This window comes from Coturnix japonica, chromosome 7 (genome assembly GCF_001577835.2).
Source record: "Coturnix japonica isolate 7356 chromosome 7, Coturnix japonica 2.1, whole genome shotgun sequence".
NCBI lineage: Eukaryota > Metazoa > Chordata > Aves > Galliformes > Phasianidae > Coturnix > Coturnix japonica.
Genome location: NC_029522.1, coordinates 25,883,126 through 25,905,556, shown reverse-complemented (window position 1 = coordinate 25,905,556; position 22,431 = coordinate 25,883,126). Strand labels below are relative to the sequence as shown.

The 22,431-nt window shown below is 36.8% G+C and overlaps 1 long non-coding RNA gene across 1 annotated transcript; it reads left to right on the top strand.

Moving 5' to 3' along the window:
• Positions 1–809: 809 nt before the first annotated feature.
• On the top strand, positions 810–16,659 carry LOC107317018. Its single transcript, XR_001556679.2, has 3 exons — positions 810–895; positions 7,431–7,526; positions 15,891–16,659. It is a non-coding gene; the product is annotated as an uncharacterized LOC107317018 (long non-coding RNA).
• Positions 16,660–22,431: the final 5,772 nt, after the last annotated feature.

Below are 22,431 nucleotides of genomic sequence, written 5' to 3'. Positions count from 1 at the left end.
GGAGTTAAATAAGATTTTACATAGGAAAGAAGCTTTATATATGTCCACCGGTCAGCACACATGAGAAAAGGGCATTATTACAGCTGTAGTCACTAAGCTGAATCAATTTCTTAGAAGGATGCAGATTTCCAGGCCTTCTCCCACATCTCCAGTCTCTGATGATGGGAAGCATACTGAATATTATTCCCACATCCCCCTCAAATATCACATGCATTAAACTAAATCAGTCTTGCTTTACAGGTTGGTTATCAACTATCAAAGGAAGAAAGTGCCTTTTTTTTTTTTTTTTTTTTTTTAAGTGATAGAAAGAAGCACTCAGTAACTTATACCCTGTTTGTAATAAAGCAATGAAACTGAAAAGCCACTACTTAAGTTAATTCAATACCAGCTGCAATATAGCTCAATCCAATTGAAATTGAATAAACATTTTCATATAAATTCAATTAATTGATATGGGCTTAAGTATGCAGTCTATGTTGTGAAATTATGAACAATAACTTACACCACCAGCACTGTCAAATAATTGCCTTAAGTCAGAGGATAAAGAATAGAGAAAGCTGAAAATCCATTATACGCTGTAACAGTCTTACTAAAACTAATTAGCTGCTATCTAAATTTTCACACCTCTATTTCATGATCATCTTCTTGCAAAAACAAATACATTCTGACTGAAATGAGGTAAATATAAACAATATGTGAAACCTGAGCATACTGGATCCACTTCTGTGCACTGTTCTGGCACCATGGCACACTGTAGAGGTACCAGTATTGTGACATCAGGGGCTGTAATGTCATAATGTGATGGAAAGTAGAGCAAGGTAACAAAGTACTTGGCTGCAGCAAACAAGGACACAAAAATGAAGTAAAGGAGCCACTTACCTTTGGAAGACTTCAGGTAGGCAGGAAATTTCAGCTAGATGATTTCAACTCCACTGCAAACCCATAGATGAGGTCTGGGAAGGGGAGGAGACAGGATCCACCCCATCTGGTCATTCGTTCAGGGGCACTACATGCACCTGAGCTCCCACAGATTGGTCCTGCCTACCAGCAGGTGCTCAATTACTGTTTCAGGCCATTACTTGGCATATCCACTACAAGGTCTCAGGAGGGGCATCTTCCCATGAGAGGCAAGATGAGGCTGCTCCAAACAGCCCTTTTTGTGGAGCTCAACATAGAATCATGAATGTTGGAAAAGATCTCAAAGATAATCTAGTCCAACCATCCACCTTCTATCAACACTGACCACTAAACATGTCCCTAAGTACCACATCTACATATTTCTCAGAAATCTCCAGGGACAAACGTCCCCTCAGAGCTTTCTAAGTTAACAGAAAATAAGAATACTTTAAATAAGAATACTTTAGAGTAAAACAAATAAATAAATAAATAAATAAATTTTAGAAAAGTAGAAATAAAATAAAATAAAGAAATATAAGCAAAACCCAACCAATCTGTTTGCTTTTGAATATAAAAAGGTCCTGACATTTTAAATGATGTCATCCTGAGTATAATAGCACTTAATATTTTTGCACTGGTTTGTATAACACACTTGAGCAATTTTGGAAGGGGAACACTTGTTGGGAAATGGATACTTCTGCATACTTATGTAGACTCAAAGGGTAGGTTTCAGGAAAATAAGTTTTTGTAGGAAATTTAGATGTTATCTTGGAGTGCATTCTTACGTACTATGACAACATTCACTGGGCTGAATTGTGATGCCATGACATTATTTTCTTGTCAGAAAAACATTTATCATTGTGAAAAGACAAAAAAAGCCACGTTCATCTTGTTTTTGTAGGGTGATATGGCCAAGTAGCATTAAATCTATCTATATTACTGTTATTTATAAATTCTCATAAGGAGAGATGCTAACATGTATTGGTTAATCTGGTAGAACAAACAGCAACTTGTTCAGCTGGTTGAGTTTGATTAGATAAGAAGACAGATATTGCCCTATAATTAAACACTTTATTAATTTTCAGTATTAAATTTCTAATCTGAAATTCATAAGCATTTATAAAATGCTTTATGGAGACAGGATAATACAGATTGCTAATTTAGCAGAAGAGAGGCCTTTTGGGTCTTTACTTTGGAGACATTATTCCCAGAACATCTGAATGAAGAATTCTATCTAAACTATTTTTATGCACGATGTCTTTTATGCAAGTATTCTCAACAAGAAAGTTCATCCCATTGGCCTTCTTTAGCTCATTATAAATGAAAAAGTCTTGAAGTGCTTTCAAAAAACAGCATTTTGCTTGGAAGCAATCAGTGAGTGCAGACAATTGTAGAACAGAGAACAATAACATTTACCTTTCAGCCAAAATAAGAGTTGCCTTGCTTATTTATCAGCTAAAATAACACTCTTGCTGCCTATGAGACAGAAATGGACTTTCTATATTGGTAATTACTAGATCAGAGCATCTTCCAGCTGTTCTGGCAAGGGTCAGCCTTTATTTCCTCACTTTGCAGACCATGAAACTCAATGGAAAATGTAATAATCAGTTCCTGAGCAGAGCATGATCCTTTCCTATCCTCAAGCTGTCCTTACACAGTTTTATGAACTCAAGCTCATTCTATGTTCTTAAATTTTGTATTATACATTGGCATAGTTTCAGCATTAATTTAGATAGTTGTCCAGTTTCAGCTTTGTCTGTAATACAGTTATTTGGGCATTCTTACTGAAATATATTCGTATGCAGTCTTAGACATTCATCCTGATGAAGATCTAAACCCTAAAATGCCCATGTACCAGGAGAGTTCTTCAATCACTCTATTTTCAGACAAATGTCTGCCCAGAGGAACCACCTTTCCCTTCAGCGCTGCCCATGCCCTGAGCACTGTGTTAGCAGAGCTATCACTTCTGCAGATGTGTCCTCCAGGCAGGTGTTCAACCTGAGCTGCATTTCACTCCCACAGACAGGGGAGGACATGCCTCCAACTTGTTTCCCCAAGGGTGTCATTTAAAAAGAAGGAGCATTTCTCCACTAGACTACTTTTGTAACATTTTGCTGCATCCTCCCAACAATCAAACCAATTGCCTCCTGCTAAGCCCCAAGTCTGCTTGGCTATCAGCTCCTATTTAAATCAATGAGCAACATTCTAAGCAAAGTAAAATGTTCACAGTCTGAACTATTCTTGGTGAAATGAGAATAGTCAGTGCATTGTCTGGGAGAAGTGCTGCCCCACTGAATAAATGTCACTTTGGAAGGACAGATATTAGCAAAAAATACATGTAGGCAAAGTCCAGATACTTGTTTTGACAGTACACAACTTTGCTCCCTTGTCAGACTTCCTATTTTTGCTTCCATTATTGTACATGGAATTACATACTCGTTTTTATCTTGTACATGATGATACAGGAAATTTCTAAAATATAGAATACATATTTGCTATTAGATTGGCTTAATGTATTTTCAGGTTTATGCAGCTGGTTTGGAGAATAAATATGCACAGAATTCAAGCACTCTTATGCTTTAATTATAAGGGTTTATACAGGGCCAACTCTCTGCACATTCCCTTTCCACAGAGGTGAATTTCTACAAGGTGATTTAGGTACTTAACATGCCCTACTGGATCTACTGGTTGTGAGCGTGCAACTTTATTTAAAATATTAATTCCTGAATAAGATACAAATAAAATTTTATATAAGAGACCTTCATCAGTAATTATCTACCAATAAAGATAGTTTTATATCCTTAATAATAAAAATAACTGGAAACTTTTATACACATTAATGTTGTAAGTATTTGCAATTATTGGTTTACATTATTTTTCTATCAATCTTTATATCTCTGTGGAATAAAAATCTAAAACATTTTTAACCTAAGCATATACATTTGTAAACCAGATAAATGTTGTGATTATCTCTTCCTGTACATAATTCCTCATGAGGGATTCAGTTAATTGAACATACCTTTCAAAACATAATCTATGGCTTAATTAAGCTTAGCAAATATAAAATTTGAAACCACACACACTCTATTGGCAGCAAAGTTAGGGATTTTTTTATTCCTTCTTATCCAGCACTGCTAATGACTGCTTTGCTCAGACACATGATGCACGCAGGTAGTATGACTGTATCCAAAACAGAAGTTAAGTTTTTGATTTCACTGTCAGAGATCAAAAGTCGATTTTTTTTTTTATACATGCATCAGCTCTTTCAATAACAAAATAAGAACTTACTGACGTTGAGTAAATTTCATAGCTTGTAGAAAAGACACATATCATTGTAATGTGTGAAATTTTAATCAGAAATGTTGTGAAGGATAAAGGTAAACTGACTGCTATAATTAATGTGTTCTGCCACAGAGATTTAGCTGGCATATTTGAGTAGTGTGGTTTATGTTAACTATTCCACTGCTTGAATTCTGTCCTTGCTGAACTGTAGTGCTTTAACCTACACTGCTCTCCAGCCGTCAGTAAGCTTCTTCCAATCTTAGGATATGGTTCTTTTGAAACTAAGAACTTGCAGTAGTGCAGTGGTAGATGGACAAACTGATGGTGATAAGGCTGTACTTGGAAGTGAGCATTAAACTTGACAGCAACTGTTTTCAGAATTGAGCCATTTGAATGCTACATTTTGGTTCCCCATCTCTTGTAGCCCTTCAAATATTCTAATTATTTTATAATTCAATTTTTGACAGCTTGTGCCCACAGACATAGTCTCCTGAATCAAAAAAAAAAGGTCATGTTGCCAGTGGAATGCAGAATACTAAAATCTATTATCACAACAATAAGGAGGACAGAGTTATAAGAAGATTATTGTTCTCAAAACAAAACACCTATCTGTTACATCTAATGCATTTCTGGAAAAAGCCCAAGGCCCTGATTCTGCCACCATTTCTTGCACTGAGTAGAACCATATGGTCCCACTGGAGTTGATCTAACTGTTTTTGGAGCATGCTACCACTCAAAATAAATAAGAGTGGCAGGATCTGGCCCCAAATGAGCACATGGGCTCTGCACCCTGCCCTAGAGGTTAACAAACTGGGTAAGAAAATTCCAGGGCTGAAGGGGATTCAGCTGAGAAGACTCTGATACTGGCTCCCACCCCTCCAGATATTGGTTCTCTTTTGGAAAATGCTCATTTAATGTGCATTCTCTTCAGTAGGTTTTATAGGACACATACTTTTTTATATAGAGTTTGTATACTATCTGACTTTCAGAAAAAATGAGCAACCACTGTAACTAATTGCTCTAATCTTTAATGAAAGAATAACAAACCTGGGACAGACAGAAAATAACAGCATCAGAATTGTGCTTTTCATTCTGTAGTGAAAGAAAAGACTTACATGGTGCAAATAACGTTTGTTCTAACTACTAACATACTCATTCTGCAATCTACTCAAGCACCCAGTTTACCCCTGCCCAGCAAAGGCTGGATTAGCCCCTAACATACATTTTATTTCCCATGCAAATTAATTTCCTTTAAATTGTTCTTACAAATAAAAAATAATAACTTCTACTGTATCTCAAAGAACATGTCAGTACAGCACATTACAGGACATCTTTTCAAAGGGTATTGGGTTGTGATTATGTAAAGCAAATCACTGCAGTCTGTCTGAAATAGATGATTAAACTGATTTCCTCAGACTGCAAGGAGAGCAAAAAGGACTATTCACTAAATAGTAATAATAATTCCTAATTAAAAATTAGGGGTTCTGATTCTATACTTTGCTTCAGTCCTGGCTGTATCAATCGTACCTGTAAAGATCTACTGTAGGCTCTTCTTCACTATGCCAGTATGGGTGCGCAGCAGACAAAAGACATACCAGAAAGGGGAAGACAGATATGCCACTTAAATTAAATAGGAAATGAATTGGCCAGCAAGTTGGCATGTCTGCTGAGACAAATCATAGACAACATGTCTCTCAACAACAGAACTTATTTGTTTTCTCTTGCCAACAGATTCATCACTGCCCAGGCAAAACAGGCAAAATACATTAGTGTCATGGTAAACTGATAAAGAGAAGTGCCTCAATCTAGCATCCTCAATGGCGAAAGTCTTAGGGCTGTATTGATCTGTGTTATATAAATCTTGTTTTCTGTCTGCAGAAGTGAATCAGGAATGACCCTTAAGGTTAACAAACATTGTAATGTCTTTCAGCTGGGGCAGATGCCTATGTGCTCCACACATTGTATTTGGTCAAGTCCCATCTTGTCATTTTACTGCCAAGGAGCTTAACTAATTGCTGGCAATCATAAGACAGTTTGATGGAAGCAAAGAATTCCTACAATTGTGGCCCCTCTCTTTCTCCCTTTTTTTTTTTTTTTTTTTTCCTTTAGCTTTAACAAGCACTGAAAGCCATGTAGCGGAAAACAATCAACACTGAATTAGTCAGCAGGAGTCTTAGCTGAGCTGGAACTTTATGTAATTGGCATGTCATGTTCGTACATAGCCAGAAGCAGGCCTGATTAAGCTGATGTATTTTGTTTCAGTAAACTTTTACAAAAGCAGGTTTACCTCCTCTTGTTTTGGTTGCACGTCACTGCATGTACTTAACATGACTTTTTTTCTAGGGGGAAAAGGGATTAGAGAACTATTGCAAGCATTTGGGGTTGGACGAGTATCACCACATAGGCAGGGGAAATGTTATATAAAAATCAGGTGTCTGGAAAAAGCTAATAACAAAAGAAACACATCCACTATTGAAGTCTTACTTCTACACCTTAGAACTATATTAGGTATAGTTTGTGTTAAAGCCATTTCCATTTAAACTTTCGTAGTTTTCTTACCATTTAGAAAAATATTCCTATGAAATACGAAATCCTCCCAGTGAAGATACTACTTAGGGCACTTAAGCATTCCGTCCTATCTGATCCAATAAAATTTTACTGTGTGTTTCACTTTGCCCTGTAGATAGATTTAGTCCTAAAATGCTAAAAATGCCAGTCTGTATGGAGAAAGAAAGTAGCTAATACTTATCGTTAAAGGTAACTCATAAAGCTTAAGGCATGCCAACTGTATTCCTCTGCACTGCACTGGTGTCCTTCTTGTCATAACCTCATATCAAATGATATAGTTGAACTTGGCATAGATTATTAAAGTTAAAAGAGTGAGTACTTTGTGCTTCTATTACGTCACAGTTGACAATATAAAGACAAGATTCGGGGAACTAATGGAGCTTTTTTTTCTTTTGTCATAGAAAGGTCAAGCTAGTTTTCCACATTTTATATGTATGTCATTCTCAATATAGCAACAGAATCTCTTATAGAAAACAATGCAAGTAAATGTCTCTACGAAGCTACTAGTCACCTGATCAAAAGCCAATGTTGAAAAACACTTCTAATGACTTTCTCTTATGCATCAGTGCACCTACTAATGAGCTGCCAGAAAAGGCTTTGCAAAGCTTTGCTAAGATAGAGCAGGAATGTGAGAAGCCTGAGATCTAACTTCCCTGCTGTGATCCCTGCCTTTCTACTAACAGGGAGCCCAGGCGCAGAGCTACTAATGAGCATGCTGGAGAGAGTGTCCAAACCAGCGCTGGCTATAGACAATCCACCTGTCTGCTCTCCGATGCAGGGTATGGTGCATGACAGTAAGACACCCCGTTGTATTTTATCCTTAAATAATTTAGGTATTTATTGATTTTCTTCACATTTTTAGTGTTTTTTTTTTCTTTTTTTTTTTCATTGACCTTACTCTCAATAGCAACTATCACTCTCTTTGGAAGAGTGTAGGAAGTTTTAAAACAGGTTTTCCCTCACAATTATCATGTAATATGATTTACGGGAAATAATGCCATTATAGCACATTATATCTTTCCAGAATTCTGAATTTATTCCTCATTAAATATAATCATGCTTCCTGAGCTTGATATTACACAAAAATTATCAAGTAATATTAATAACTTATAAAAAACCCCAAATGTTCTTTATTTGAATGGAAAAAAAATCAGCTATAACAGCTGTCTGACGCTAAAAATAGTGCAAATTGCATAAATTAGAGCCCATATTTCAAAGGCGCCACACTCAACATCTTTATCCACAGTCAAAAGCCAGCAGGATACTGGTATAAAACATTTTCTTAACTCTGTTTGCAGAAATTCTGTATAAATGGAATAGTTACTGCAGGATACCTTTCAACTCCAAGCTGTTCATATAACGCATCATGATGATACCTAGCTCCCTTTGGGCTTTTCTTGAGGTTACCCTGCCAGCTAATATTTTGTTAGCCAAAGTGACAGGCTTGCAGAACAGACACTATAGAACATTGCCAGTTAGCAGTAGGATATCGCATTTACTCTGAAAAAAAAAATCCATAAAAATGCATAACAGGAATCAGTAATAATTACTTGTCTTTTGCTCCACATTCTCATTGGAAAATGCTTTTCAGTTCAAGTGAGCCAGCCAAATGATTTGCTATTTCCCATTCACGTAGCCTGTTTTCTACCTGAGGTTTGACATTAAAAAACATGTTGTATGTCACAGCTAGGAAGAAGATGTGTCCTTGGTACATTATTGATCTTCCATAGTTTGGTCTTCAATGTTATGAAAAAATATCTTGGGGATCTATAGCCTCCTCTTGATACTAATTCTTGCTGACATTAATAGCAAAAGAAAACAAACCGGTGATATCTGGGATTCATACAAAATTTAGCATTAAAATACCATTGAATATTATTAGCACACTGTCACCTCCTCACACGTAGGCTAGTCTGAGTGGCAGCATAAATTTTAAATTCAATAGCTTTCATTTCTGTCGACATTTTTAAACAATATTTATTCTTTTTCAGTTAACACCATGGCTTTCCATTCCTTAGAATGTTCTTAAATACTTGATAATTTTTTCTTCTTTGTTGAAATGAGTACTTAACATTTTCAAAAACATGCTGATTTCCAGCATTTCAGCTGAATTTACAGAGGCATGTTGGATATACAATCTTGAGAAAATAAAATTTGGGGAGCAAAGTTTATGCATGATGAAATAAATTATTCTAGTGCATAAAAGTTTGGGAATGCTAGTAAAAATGCTTTAGCTAGATCTGTCCAACTACCTACAGAGTTTTATGAAAGATCTCGTATGAATACTTTGCTGCTCTCTTGATACTTGGCCTCAGTAAATACCTAAACAGTAACTGGTAAAGCAATCTAAGTAACCTCTACAATGTGTTGGAGTCTGCTTTATGAAAGTCTGCCGAAGGAGGCTTCTGAGAAGCAAATAGTTGTCTGCTAGGAGAAAATGCTGGGCCTCACCCAATGCTGCTGAAAACATTATCTGGATTTGGCAAGATGGAACTCCTACACTTCATGTTTCCATCATACCACAAACTCAGTATCAGTGGGAAGCAGAGACATCATTATGTTGAGCTGATTATGTTTGCTTTTTACCATCAGACACGCTTACTTGGAAACTCTAATATTTCAGTACTGTACAGTATCTTAAGTCTGAGACAGATCTGTTTTCTAGTTGGACACAGCTTACAGACCAGAATAAGGGTCAGTGGAAATAAGTCAGGTGCACAAAGGAAAGCAGGTACACAAATCCCTTAACTCTCCATCCTCTTGGTCAATTACTGCCATAGAATATCTGTGAGAGGCCAATAATCATTTTATCACCTTGTACTCAACCATAGAGCATAGGCTACCCTATTTACCTTTTTCCCATTCTGTGAGATATCCATTCTGGAAGATGTCTGGCATTGTAAGGCAGCAGCAGAAGACAGATTATGGAGAAACTCTAGAGAAGGGAGGGACATTCAGACTTTATTATATGCTGTCCTGCTATGTTCTTCCAGATGCCCAGGATGACCAAAATTGCTCAGATCTATGATAGCTCATTAAACTTCCTAGGACCATTACATTACAAAGAACATATAAAATCTCTTTTTCATGTGAGATTGCAAAGCCTTTCTTGCACATGAGATAACTCACATAAACTCTTTCTGTATTTTTCTATAAAACCCTCTATGCCCATTAGTACATCAGCCTTATTCTCTAAGGATACAGTATAATAGAATTAGAAGTGCTTTGAAACTGTCAAACACCTATTTTAGTCTGTGAAATCAAGAAGATATGCTAGAGAACGTAGCTTTTCTAGGTCTATCTCCTTGACAGGAGCTGATCGAAAAATGTCTGTGAAACATTTTTCCCAGTTAATGTACACTTGTTGAAATTTCAAATGTAAGACTTCAAAGTCTGTTGATAATGTAAAGCATTCATTATAATATCACTACTACTATTTTTAATACTTCGATTTATCTAAATATATACTAAAATTACAAAGTCAGAATAGACATACTTCATGGTTGAGTAGAAGGTGATAAAATGATATTTGGCCACCTGCAGGTACCTAATAGTGGTAATAAACTAAATGTATGGAGAGTGAAGAGATTTGTGTACCTGATTTATTGTTGTTACCGCAAATTATACTTCAAAACATGTTTCTTATCTCTTTCTTTTTTTAAAATTCATGGAAGATTACAAAAAATAAAAAAAAAAAAAAAAATCTTACTTCTTTGGAGTGAAGGCTAATTTTAAAATGTGAGATTGACATTTTTTTATCAGCTCTAATTCATTGTGAGCTTACATTTTTGCTGTTGATTTGACAGCTGAGTTTTCCCTCTCCAGTACTGCTGACATGAAATAAATATTCCTTTTAATAACTTTGATTCATTAGCAGAAAAGGTTGGTTTCCCCAAAGTAGCCGAAATATATATGGATTTATGACTCAGTGCAGAAGACCTCTCTAATTGATAGCAACAATTTACAGAGAGTTCCGAGAAGACTAATAGAAATGGTTATGAGGCTGGAAGACATGTATACATATAATTTCACACAGTCATAAGTAAGACATATGGGGAGAATGATAACAGTCTAAATTTTTAAAGCATATTAGCAAGAGAAATAGTGAAAAAATTTGACTATCAGAAAAAAAAAAATCCTGAATTAGGATTCAAAAAAAGCTGAATTAGGCAGTTGAATAGTCTCCAAGGGACTGATGGGAACTCAACTGCAAGAAACATTTACAACTAGATTAAGAAGGCCATATGGATGACCTGTCAGACTTTACAGTTTTCCATGTTTCTCTTCAAAGACTTGAAATAAATAGGTACTAGAAAGTCAAACATAATTATAAAGGAGAACTTTTAGGTCCAAAATGATTATTTTTATTCCTTAGCTGAGATTTGCAATTTCCTGTCATCTTATCTGGATTCCTTGGTCAGCTCTGGGTGTTATGTCAATGAGATGCTGAGTGACTTACCTTGGCTGCTGGTAAAGTTAATGTGTTATAACAGATTTTATACACTATGATTTATGTATTTAGGGATTTTATGTCAATAATTACTGTACATGTTATACGACCATTTCATAAAATTACACATCACCATAAAATAACTGTATATGGCATATTTAATTTTGAACTTCTAAAGACAAAAAATGGAAGTAGTTGCAATAATCATTATTTTCAATTTTATGTAGCTAAGTGGTTTTACAAAAAAAAATTAGCCTTCCAAATTACATAGTTATAACGTGTTAATGGTAGCATAACATGTCATTACATTATGCAACTTAATTTCAGAGGTATTATATATAGTTGGATATTTTAGACTCTTTCATCCTTACAGTTATTACAAGACACTAATTTCTTTCAAACCATACTCTGCTTAACAGTTATTCAGTATAACCTCTGATGATTCAACACATTTGCACAGTTGGATCCCAAGGGAAATCGGTGCTGTTGCCTCCTTTCCATGCTTTGGAATATTGCTCCATCTCTGTGGTTTCCTTTGTGGACTCAAGACACTTTCCTTTATCTTTTTTGCTACTAAAAACATATTCTGCCAAGATAACTGGTGAGGTAAGGATGCTGCTTGAAGAGCAGATGAGGTTGGACTTGTTCTTCTAATTATCACCAGTGAGGTTTGGATTCATCCTATATAGCTTTCATAACTGAGCACCTGATCTAGTGCTTGCACTTAGGTGAGATGGATTTGGGACTAAAAGTCCATATATAATGAAGGTATCTGGAGTATTCAGACCTTGAAATGATGCAATTTTACTGTACTGTGCTGTTGGCCCATATGCGTGATTAGAGAGAGCACAAGAACAAAAAAAGTCTTATGACAAAAAATGACAGAACTGGTAGTGTAAAAAGTCTATCCAAACTCACTGATGTTTGGCAAGATCTTCAGATTTGTCTGATACATCACACTGCTTTTCTTTACAGGAACTTAACCTATTCTTGATCCACACAAAGCCTCAAAATATTCAATCCTTTGAATTTTTAACTTAACGACTTCTCTATTTACTCTACTTCTCAGTTTTGTTGTCTAAAAATTTTAATCAGTATGAAAATAATTTTGTTCTAAAGCTCACCAATGAATATATTGGATAATGCTGATTCTAGTTTCTGGCTCCTAGGTACTCCCATCGACACAGCCTCTCAGTGCATTGAAGCCACATTTGCAGTGTCTGTTCATCTGCTGTCTATAGTCATGTCTAATTATGGTAGTACAGGGGAATGTATCATCTGAGTTTAAAAGAACTTTCTTTGACCATGCTACTGCAAAGAAAGGGTAACTTCATGGCTGGAGACCTCTTTCTCTCTCTCTCTAGCCTGTCTGGCTTCATGTGGCAAGCACAGGCTTTAGCTCAGCTACTAAGCACAATGGGCTGTCTGCTCTATGAGGCATCTGGTGCCCATGTGATGCTTCTTTGTCTCTCAGTTATGGATTGTTGATTTTGTTTACCCAGAGCAGAGCCAGAGTGAAGACCATTTCTAGTGCAGGGAACCCGATCTGATGCTGAACCCATATTAAACACTGGGAACTATTTCTGAGCATTCAACCTGCAGTCCCACACTTGAGCCCATGCCTAGTCCCATTTCAGGTAGCATAGAAAAAAAGCACAAAGACAGAAATGCAAACCTCCTTATTTCTGCTTGGAATAAAGCATGACTGAAAATGCTGGGCCATAGATAGTAAGATAGTAACATAATGGGCTATAGTGAGTAACATAATCCACAGCAGTGTGAGAAACTTTTTTTTTCTTTAAAAAAAAAAAAAAAAAAAAAAAGAATTAACAGCCTGTATCACAAAAGCTTGGGTTTTAGAAGAAAGTGTGGAGTTACAAGAAATCAATTACTTTAAACCTGTAAAGGAAAGTGTTTCAAGGCATAAAAAGAAAGCAGAAGAGAGTAAAGCATCCCACAGCTCAGATAAGAAAACACAATCATTGCCTAAGGACCTTCCCCATGCAGCAGAGTAAGTCAGGTATTGTAGACATGGCTCAGTATAGTAAGGCATCGCAGTCTGTGCACTGTGAGAAGTACTGTACTCTATTGTTAAAGACTTTTTAGTCAGAAATTCCTATGTCCTCTTCTAATTATAAAGTCACTGCTTCTGTTTAAATTTCTCCATTCTGAAATTTTTGATAGCTATACTGTAGTATAACAGTAACTATGAGGGCTGCTCCAAAACTGATGCCTCCTGTTTTATTATGTTGGCTCATGATATCAGAGACTGATTTTGGTGCAATGGCAGTAGAGAATGAATCTTCCCACCAATATTCCACTACATTTTGTTGCTGTGTGACAGACAGTAGCAGAGAGGCAGTCTGACAAAATGGCACCTGACATGGAAGTATGGATGAAGCAAAGGCATGTCACTGAATTCCTCCATGTGGAAAAAAATGGCACCCACTGATATTCATCAATGCTTGCTGAACATTTGTGGAGACCCAACAGTGGTGTTAGGATAGTGAGGTGGTGGGAGGTGTGTTTCAGCAGTTCAGAACCTCCGCTGGTTCAGATTTTTAACAGCATGACATTCAGGCTCCTTTCATTGCTGGCAAAACTGCTAATAGTGGTGACTCCCTATGCTAATGGTGGAGCCTATGCTGAAAAAAATAGCATTTTATTGCTGAGAATTTTCTCTATGAAGTATTGTAATTGTGCTCTTTGTATCTGTTGCCATTTCTATGGAAATAAATAGGAAGCATTACTTTCAAAGCAACTTGTGTAATAATGATTTGATATTTTCCTTAGAGAAGGAACTATTTCACCAGCTTCTGCTGAACGCTACTGGAGTCACATATATATTTTTTATGATCCAAATTGTATTAAAACCTGAATTCAGGCCCAAGCACTTGTTATTACAGAGTCCAACAAGTCGATAAACACCTTGTAGATGTGTAGCAGCACTGTGCTAATTGATCCTAAGATCAGAACATTATGCAGGACTGCAACGATTAAAATACTAGCATGTCTACATTTTTTTCATATGACATATTCCTTCAATTTGCTACTGTGAAATGGTGTTTCATCAACTCATCATCTAAACAGAAATGAAATATATGTAACAACTCTCATGTCTGTCTTCACACTGGAAGTGTTCATAGGCTGCTATATGTTATGCAAAATCAAAGAAGCAAAACTGTTTCTAAATTCATCATTAGAGTCCTGGTAATATGTTCTCTTTTTCCATCACCTGAAAAGTTGGCAGATATATGCTCTGCACTATCATTGTAACAATCTCCATCCAATGTTGTAATGCATGTCTCCATAGCACTTGTACTGCGTAACAACATAAATCATTGCCACTGCACTAAACAGTATACGTAATTTTTAACAACTGTAGCCCGTCCCGATATTTCTATAACATATTGTAAAGGCAGATCACAAATGAAACTAAAAAGTAAGTTTGTGAGTATTCTTGCCCAATAAAGTTCTTTCCAATGTGATTAGGGAAATAAATAAATAAATAAATGTGTATACAGATATTGTTTAATAGTATGTCAGTGAACATCCCTCTGAATCCTGCTTTGGCTACAGCTATGGACTTGGACATACAAGAAATGCCAGATAAGAGCTTTCTGCTACAGCTGTGAAGATAACCTTGACAGAGAAAATATCCTTAAACAACAACAACAAAGAAAAAACTAAGAAAGATTCTCTCCTAATCTTTTGGTCCACAGCTTTACATAACCTAAGGATTTATAGGTATCTGTACAGTCACCTTTCACAGAAAAGTTTATTCCCTTAACTTTAAACTGCATAGGAAGCAGTATCTTTGGATACACGTTTATACATTATACATTTGCCTTCAACTCTAACTCTTCTGAGTGAGTAATTACACATTTCATGTCTTTAAAATAAAGCAGAAATTCCAGGCTTTAGCCATTTGCAAGTCAGCAAAAGTTACTGCAGCTGTGAACTACTAAGGAGAACGATAATTCTCCTGGATATTCAGCCACTTTTGATTCTGTGAGTCTATCAAAATATTACTAGCATCTGTATTTCCTATAACATATTTCATCAAAATTCACTTGAAAACTCTTTACAGAGGAGGTAAATATCTTACACCATATAACAGAGAGAAGCCAAAACACAGGGAGGCTGAGTAGCTTCCCCAGATTTTTTCAGTGTGTCAGTAGGGATTACAGCTTCAGCTTTTTGATGCTCTTTCCAAATAGTGCTACCTGTTCATACTCATGTTTTACTCCCTGCAAAGAAATCACTCACAATATAATGATACTGTAGTTTCAGAGTCAACCAGCATATTCTTGGAGTAGGTTTTAAGTGATAGTTTCTATTAAATTGCTGCTTGGTGTGTTAATTTTTATTAAGATGACCATACAACAGATCACACAAGGCACATCAGTGCACATCAGTGCTATTATTCATCACTGGCCCCAGAAATTGGACTAATGTCAATGAACAAGTGAACACAAGTAGCAAACCTAAACCTTGCCTAGAAGCAGGATACCATTAAAGAGGATTTTAGCTCTGTAGGTTACAACAGCAAGACCTCAGAGTTCACAGCACTTTAAAAAAGTGTTTGAAAACACACAATGCAACAGTAGGATAGTTGCTATACTTGTTAGCTGTTATATTAAGATCTATTTATTTTAAATGGTGTTTTATATTTTCCTTTCAGTTTCCACAGACTTTGAATTGGCAGAAGCAATCAAAGCAAAGCTATACTATGTCTCAGATGGGCCATTTGAATTTTGCTGTGAAAGGAGTTAATCATTTTCCATTTAAGCAGTCCTCTTCATGTTCTGAGATTAACAAACCAATGAAGAAAAAGGACCATTCATTTTTAAAAAATTTTTGGCCAATGAAAAGCAACAGTATTTATTCATTTACACTTGGATCACATGTGCAACGTTTTACTTCTGCTTTTAAACAAAAAAGAATATCTTAGAAAAAAATTTGTGATAACAGAATATGGTGCATGGGCATCCTACATAGCACAAAGGTACAGACTAGATCCCATTTTTGAGTGACTGGGAAGATCACATTTAGGAGACGGGTTTTTCAACACAGATATTTTCTTTTGAATAAGCATTTAAAAAGACGGTCTGGCATATGTAGGAACTGAGACATCAGGTCTCCAGGCAAACCACATATAAGTACACACAGCCTTAAGTTAGAACTTCTATCACATCAAAATAAGCAAAAAAGAATTAACCACTTTGGGCTACATTACCAGAATTCTGATTTTTATTTCAAGTACTGCATTTTTTTTCATTGCACCTAATATGTTTTTTATTTTATTACAGTCATATGTTACAATACTTTAACACCAGAGTCCTACAAAAATGTCCTCCTTTAAACTGAATTAAACTCAGGCGCAGTGTGCTAGCAGGGTGAACCTGGCTCCATTGTTCTTTTACCTTTATATATGAAAGGTTTCCTATAACCACAGCTTAGCAGGGAGGCAATGCCACTTGGAAAAAAAAAAAAAAAAAAAAAAAAAAAGTTACATTAAGTGCACTTGCTGGAACTGTTTATACTTTGTTCCTGAGAAATAGATTGAGTACTTGATAGTATAACACAATAAGAGGTACGGGTGGTGGAGCTCGGATGGGATGCTGGCACGGGGGGAGCAGGGAAGTGTTGCTACCCCAGGAATTTATTTTTAAAGTGTCTGCTATTTCATGCAATCTGGTCTATTTCAAAGGCAAACAATTTGCTCTTCAGAAGTATCTTTATGAGCCCCAAGGGATGAAACTCATCCCTGGCAGAAATGATTTAGCAGTATCCAGAGAGGGGGTGAACTCCTTGAGAGGCAAGAGAATAATTTTTTGAAGGGTGGCAGAATTTTAACAAGGGCCTCTAGTGAGTTCTTGTGAACCCCTTTCAGCACATCACTGTTTTATTAAAATATTCTTCTCAAAATACTGAAACACTGACAGCTCCTGTAAGCTTGCCAAAAATTGAGTAAGGAATAAAAATAAAATGTTAACTTGACATGTGTGAATAATTTTGATTTGATGATAACACCTTTTGGAATCGAGGCCATATTCAAAGCTGACTCGTAACACATTCACATTTCTAAGTTACATGAAATAACTCAAACTTTTCAGTTATTGTTCTGGTGTGGTAAAAGGAGGAGATGTTAGGCACTGTGCTCAAGCTTTTTTCTGAATTAACTGAAGTTAAAAACATTTTAGGTCTTCACATTTGACCCTAAAAAGGGCTAAAGAGCATATCTGGTGCTTGCAAATCAGGCTGGTTAATGCAGGCTGCCTCATTAGGGTAACAAACTGCCATCAGACAAATCGAGTAAACACCAAAAGACAGGTGACTTGCGTGGCTAAAGATAATTTTGAGATAATTGACTTCTAAATCAGGTTACAGTGTTGAGAAGACATTTTAAAGAACGTCCATATTGCAATAGGATTCAGCTTGCACTGGCCTGAAAGCTCTACCTTCCACCTGGGATTCTTCCTAACCCCAAGGACAGGCAAAGCAAAAAGGAAGCTCACACAAATTTTATGAACCTCTTTGGGCAAATCCTTCAAATTTTAATTTTTCTAATTTTATTTTTATTTGTGTGTGTGTGTGTGTGTGTGTGTGTGTGTGTGTAAAGATCTCTCTAGCAAAGACCTAAGAAATGCAATTCTTTACACGCTTCACATCCTATTGCCATTCACACTAGAACCTCAGTCTTAGTGTTGTAATACCGAACTAGCTTTATCTTTCCCTCTGACCCACCATAGTGTTGTCCCTGCTCCTGAAGGCTTGGTAAGTAAACAACACTTAATGACAGTAAGGCTAGCACTGGAATGGTTGTGACCAGTATTAATTTATCCATAAATCTTTGACCAAACCCTGTGGTCAGGAAAGCTGGAGAACAAAGCTGAATGTGGAAAATTACCTTAGACAGATAAAAAATAAACTAGTTCTACCATGATCAGTTGTATCTCCTCACGGCCACAATCAAGGAAACATATCTACCACAGTAATGGGGTTGCAAGTTTCTAGTAGAGTATTCATACCTAGGAGTCATTCTCCTTTTGTGTGCAAAAAAGAGAATTCTTAGGCATTGTACTTTTAGATATTCCCAAAAGGTATCCCTTAGGATCTCCTTTGGGATAGTTTCTCATGTAGACACAACTACTGTACACTGTCTTTGGAGAGAAGTGACATTTATCTCCAACTCATGGCTTTCTCTTGGGTCTACTTTATAAGTCAAAGTGATAAATCAAGACCTCAGAGGTCAATTGATCCTGTACAAACACATGTGACACAAACTCACCATCCTCTGGTTTTTGCTTGTATTCCTCTGCTTGACTGAGTCAGACCGTCTGCTTTTGGTTGATGAAAGCTGTGACCAGGATAAAAACACAAGTGAACATTTTTGTTTTCCAGCATCGTGGCACATTTCCATTATTTCACTGGCCCTGGTATGTATTTAATTTATCGTGTTATTATTTGTATTGGTAATATTTGTATTAAGTGTAATATTAGAATGTATAGTATAATATGGCACAGGTCTCTCTTAGCTGCTACCCAAGGGCATGAGATAACGTTTTTGAAGAATATCAAGTAAATGGGCAAACAATTAATGAACAACTATTCCATGAGTGCAGGAGGTTTTATTTGCCAGAGACCAAATTCAACAGCTTTCTTTTGAAAAACAACAATAGGCTGTAGTGGTAAAAGTAGGAAAATGGGTAAATGAGACACTCTGGACCATACTTTGTTATCATTTGGTGAACACTCAAGATCAATGTTAATGCATTTTAAAGAGAGCAGGCTCCCTACTTGAATTGACTCCTTACTTTAAATGGTTCTAGTTAGGCATTCTTCTCTTTCACATAAGTACAGATTTTATGTTTGTCCCATTACTATATAGAGCACAGAGCATGCAAAATGGATGAGGAATTAAGACAATTTTAGCTAGGCACAATGAACAAGTTATACTGTCTCTCTTTTCCTGAATATCTGAATATAAAATGTTTGGCCTTTTTTTTTTTTTTCTTTTTAAACATTATATCCGTGTAAGCAGGTTAATGACATATTACAGCTGAAATGCTGGTCTCAAAAAATTAGCACATTGGACTACAGACTCCTATTAGAAATAAACTCAGTTCGGTTACATTACGGAAGCAGAAGGTTCTTCAAACATATGAAGGCATAATTTACAGAGGTTACAGAAATAGATGCCATTTGTCTGTATACTGTAGAAATGACAAGTTAGAAGACATAAGCTAAAGGAGGATTTAATATCTCTCTTAGGAAACTACCCAACAGAAATCCAGGCAATAGGAAAGTTTGTCCCAATCTGCAGTTTCATAATCTCTTATTTTAATACCTCATTAATTTTCCCAAATGCCATATTTGTTTGAAGTTCAATCATCAAGTACTCCACCCTGATTAAATTTACTCTTTCACTGTCTGTAATTAATAAACACTGTATTCTTTCTTCTAGGTTGTATATTCTCAAATGCTAATTTCTACCATATTTTCATCTTTATTTCTATGATAAATCATCTCTCTCTTAACTTCAAGGTATTCTGGCATATTCTTCCCTGCAAACTCACCACTAGTCATCTCTGTATGCTCATAATGACTTGGTAAAGTCCCATTTTTTTCTCAAGATGGATCAACCAGTCCTGACCAACACTTCACTTGAACTGAGAAGTGCCAGATCCAGCAAACAGCCGCATGCACACAGGCACAGCCAAGCACACAGACACAGTTGGGCTTGGCACAAAACCTGCCCAGCTAAGTTTCAGGCCACAGATCATGGCACAGAGCAGATTGTTTCCCACAGTCACATAGACAGGATGAGACATTCACAGAGGAGAATCACCTCTCAACCCTATAAAATGAGACAAATGTAGTTGGTATGGGTGTGAGGACAGAGGGGCAGAAAGGCAATAGTCAGCAGGCAGAAAGGCACACCTTTGAGTTTACCACTGCAGATTGTGCCAAGAGCAGTACAGCACACACTCACAGAATTGTAGGGTTTGGAAGGGACCTCTAGGGATCATCTAGTCCAACCCCCCTGCTAAAGCAGGTTCCCTACAACAGGTCATATAGGCAGGCATTTAAGGCAGGTCTTAAGTATCTCCATATTGTATATAAATACAGTCCACAACCTGTATGGGAAGCTTGTTCCAGTGCCACTTTAACAGTAATGATTACAGCATGGTTGTAACTCCTTAGCAAGAAGGTAAAATAGCTAAGAATTGGTTCCTAGAAAAATATCCTTGAAGCACATCCCATACCTCCTCAGAAAACAGGGAGGTTTTGCTCTCACACCCTTTTTTGATGAAAAGTTGTGCTGGTTGCCTGATCTGCTACCACAACCAATCCAAATTTAGAGCATGTATGAAAAGATATTAAACAAGTATCAAAGCAGATACCTGAAGTAAGCTATGACAAGAACATACTAGTCCATCTTTCACTTGGCAACAATGTCCTGTATGCCCATGGACTGCAACGGGGGAGCTTGCTCCCAGTGCAGGGTCACTGCACCACCTGAGCTCCATTGCTGCCACAGGACATCTTTGGAATAACAGCAGAACTACGTGAGTGCCTTCTGCATACTCATCTGTCTTGTGGATACTCAAACTGTTCCACCCTGTAATATCCCAGTGCCCTAAAACTCAGGACAGTGCAGCCAAGACTTTTTCATCCAAGGTGTTGACCCATAAAGGGCACAGAGAAAAGCAGTAGCATGTTTATGGACTAGAGTGAGATGTACATCTTGTTTCCACCTGCTCAGACTTGGAAGACATCACCTCTCTTTAGCAGCTCATCTGGCTGCTTCAGGCTCTGGCTTCAGGCCACCTCATGACGGTACATGAGCACAATTATGTTATCATTTAAAATGACAATTCATGACAAGCTGCTAGTAGGGTGATAGTCCTCCTTACATGGTCCACGTCTGCAGATTATTATAAACACTGACTGTGAGACAAGGCTCAATGCTTCTCTCAGTCTTATCCATCTAAATATACTGACTTCACTGGTCTTTATTGGTCTAACTCTCAGAATTTAACCAGTTGCTTTCAGCCATAAGAAATATTGACGATGTGGGAAAATATGTTAACAGTTAAAATAAGTCTATATGTTGCCTTATTCTAAAGCAGATTCACTTAGGCAAGTGACTCTGAAAGAGCTGTTTGCGAAATATCTTCTAGCTTGTCATAATATATAGACTAATTGAGCAATAATGTTGCCAGTCATTGCTACTTAATCGTGTGATCACTGGAGAATGCACAGCGTAGCAGCATGTTCACCTCTGGGCATGCAACCTGCGCTAAAGAGGTTACATTGCCAGCCAGTGACACAGGGTACCCTGCACCTCCATAATGCTGGCCAAGCACAAATGAAGCAATCATTCACAAACTGTTTTCCTTCTTATTTACATCTGTTTGTTGGTATAGCAACTCAAAGAAGTTATTCACAAACGAAATGTATTACACAAACTGTACGGATCTTTAGTACAATTTCTGAAACAAATGTTAACAGGTGATATTTAAATGACACAGTTTGGAAATAGCTGATCCAAGAAATGCGAAGAACCTTTCCATCAAAACTTTGAATCCTCTGCTGCACGGGCACCTCTGTGGCTTTGGTTCTCACACAATTCAGATTCACTGGAAACAGAGCTGAGCCACATCCAGACAACAGTGGAGGATTTAAAGAGAAGGACGATAAACAGAGATCTCAAAAAGATAAGCATACATTTTGTAATAAATACCCACATTTTCATTTTAACTTCATTCCTGAAAGACCAGAAAGAAAAAGAGGTTTTCAAAAAGGATTTACCAGTGGTAACCCAAAGTTAAGGCAATTATTTTTTACATTATTATATACTGCTCAATTTTGTCAAATTTGTTGGTGTTGCAGTCTATCCATAGAAATAGACATTGAAGCAGAATACACTTCCATCCAGCCTAGACATTCAACTGCAAACCCTGTGCTGGGAGTCAACCCTTCAAACTTTGTCCTTAGGCACAAAAAGTAAGAGATGATTCTTTGGCTAGGGAAAATTACATGAGCATCAGTCAAAAGGAACAAAAACTCATCTACTACCATTTTAGAAATAAAGATGCTCATATTGGACCTCTAAGAGGCTGCAATATGCAGAACCTCCTCCACAAGCATTTCTGTAAGAGAAGGGATAACGCCAGGCTGTGACACAAGGCGCGCCTTCCAGCAGCACCTTGCAAGCTCTATCA